The sequence below is a fragment of the Eschscholzia californica genome, unplaced genomic scaffold (assembly GCF_041429995.1).
Source record: "Eschscholzia californica isolate CP2 unplaced genomic scaffold, dmEscCali1.0.p SCAF_5, whole genome shotgun sequence".
NCBI lineage: Eukaryota > Viridiplantae > Streptophyta > Magnoliopsida > Ranunculales > Papaveraceae > Eschscholzia > Eschscholzia californica.
Window position 1 is genome coordinate 31,700,063 of NW_028238472.1, and position 2,462 is coordinate 31,702,524.

The following is a 2,462-nucleotide window of genomic DNA, read 5'->3' on the forward strand; positions in this document are numbered from 1 at the left end:
ATCTAAAATTTACAAACACAGTTCACAATATGCAAACACATGTTTGCAGTTTACATTATGCAAACACTTGTGTGCAAACACGTTTGCATAACAGATTGTTGCAAACACGTTTGCAGAAAAACGTAAAGGAGAAAAACGCCGTTTTTTTCCTGATTTTTTTTTTTTTTTGAAAAAAAGTATTGAAAATGGATCTTGTTAGAAAGCTAATGAAAAATCATTTCTTAATATATAAGTTTTATAGAAATCCGACATCTCAAACAAAAGTTATATCGATTTAAATTTAAAGAAAAATAAAAGAATTTAGTTACACAAAATGACAAAAAAGGGTACTTTAGTATTTGCACACTTTTTGACCTGAATAATAATTTTCAAATGTTTTGTGTTTTTCTACTCATTTTCAATATTATTTTGACCTTTCTAGAAATTACCTTGCAAAATGGTATAAACTACCATATTGAGATCTTTTTAAGAACGAGAACTTTGTAACAATTCTCTATAAATATTTTGACAAAGTAAAAAAGTATCACTTAATGTTTTCTAGTCTTCTCTGAATATTTTTGTAATTTGCAACATGCTGGGATAGACTTGCAATTTACAGCTGATTTACATAGGGATGCAAAACATATTTACATTGGTTGCATTGCGGCTAAATTTTTAACCAAATAAAATACATTTATTTAGGTTTTTACCTAAACAAAAATAGCTTTTTCTTTTAACTTAAAATTGGATGGAAACAGCCCAACTCCCGGTTTAAATAATGCCCCTTAACCAAGTTGTGCCATTTGGCAATTTTTACCTTTGTGTGGTCAAAGCATGGAATCTTGAGAGGAAGAGAAATCTTAAAATTGAAAAATAAATAACATTGATTTACTCAAAATCATCATCATAATCTCTTACAGAGGGGCAAACAAGCACCACAAACTGTAAAGAAAAACTCTCAAAGAGTCTAACTACATAGCTTAAAAATACACTATCTTCATGGCTGCCTTTCTTAATTGAAAGTCATTACAACAAGAACAACCCAAGAATGGGTTGAAACCTATTAAAAGAATAAAAAAAGGAGAAGTACTGATTTAATTGGTGAACTTCAATTCAATCTTCATCATCATCTTCATCTAGTTATCAATTTCTCCAAACTTAATAACTAATCAAATGTGGGTAGGTCATAATATATAATTTCTTCCATGTATCATCAGCTAAGAAGCATTGAAGTTAAAGATCGAAAAACGACTTCTTCACAAGGAATAGTTAGACCCATATCATGATCAAATCCAAATTCTTCTTCAGCTCTTTGAAGTAAAATTTGAAATTCAGGGTAAGTTAATAAAGAAATTGGAACAATAAATCTACTTCTTTTTTCTCCAACATAAACAGCAAAATGACCTTTAGGTACATCAATTGGAAGATTTTCAGTATCATAACCATGTTTCTTACCTAAGCTTGAACATCTTTTGAGAATTTGTCTAATTACTGCTGTTTGAGGTAGTATGTTTGATTTCCTAATTGCCATTGTTTTTATAAGTTTAGAGAGAGAAAGAAGTTGTGTGGGTGGAAGGCAGTTAGGAGAGAAAAAGAAGAAGCTTTGGTTGATAGAGAGAGAGAGAGAGCAAAGGATAACTAGAGAAGGAGAGGTGAAAGTGATGAGTGTGCAAAGGCTAAAGAGTAGCATGGGTATTTATGGAGTAAGGTAGAGAGAGAAAGAAGAAGAGGTGGCAGAGAGTTGGAGAGGGCCATTGGTAAGGGGAGCTGGAGATTGTTGTTGGGGAGCTGTACTACAAAATCAATTTTTTGTACTACAGCTCCCTATACCAATTTGGTATTAGGAGCTATTTTTTTGGATCTGAAACTAAATAATGAAATATAGATGGATTAGAAAAAATTATATAATTCAAAATTTTAAAAAGTTTGATAGTAATTTTTCTTTTCTATTCTTCCTTAAACCCTAAATATTTCAATAACAATAACTATATTTCTTCTCCACAATCAAGTTATACAAGAACCATTACTGATAAGCAACGAGTTCACTCTCTTCTCTATTGGATACTAACGTTTATTATGTCTTACGATATCTATGATGTTGCTTCTTTAATGGAGGAATAACATATTTTTCAATTGAACCAACAACCACCAACTCAATCAAACAATGTTATTATAGATGAAGATCTATCTCAAGATGTAAGAAATTCCCAAGAGAAATATTTTCGATTAAATTTTATTTTTCTTTCTTCCTTCAACTTTAACAAATTGCCAAAAAGAGGCAGAACCATTCGGTTCGTTCAGATATTTTCCTGGGGAAATTTTTGAAACATTTCCCCCCAGCTAAGGGAAATTAGGCAAACAAAGGTGAAAACAGTAAGTTTTCCCTAGGGAACCACATATTCATGATATTTTCTTTAACAAATTTCCCCCCTGTTGAGGGAAATTAGACAAAAAAAATGAAAACAGCCTAGGGAACCACATAT

The 2,462-nt window shown here is 31.2% G+C and overlaps 1 pseudogene across 1 annotated transcript; it reads right to left on the minus strand.

The window, feature by feature from the left end:
- Positions 1-821: 821 nt before the first annotated feature.
- On the minus strand, positions 822-1,644 carry LOC147538604 (protein SMALL AUXIN UP-REGULATED RNA 12 pseudogene; annotated as a pseudogene). Its single transcript, XR_015225663.1, has one exon. The product of XR_015225663.1 is annotated as a protein SMALL AUXIN UP-REGULATED RNA 12 pseudogene (transcript).
- Positions 1,645-2,462: the final 818 nt, after the last annotated feature.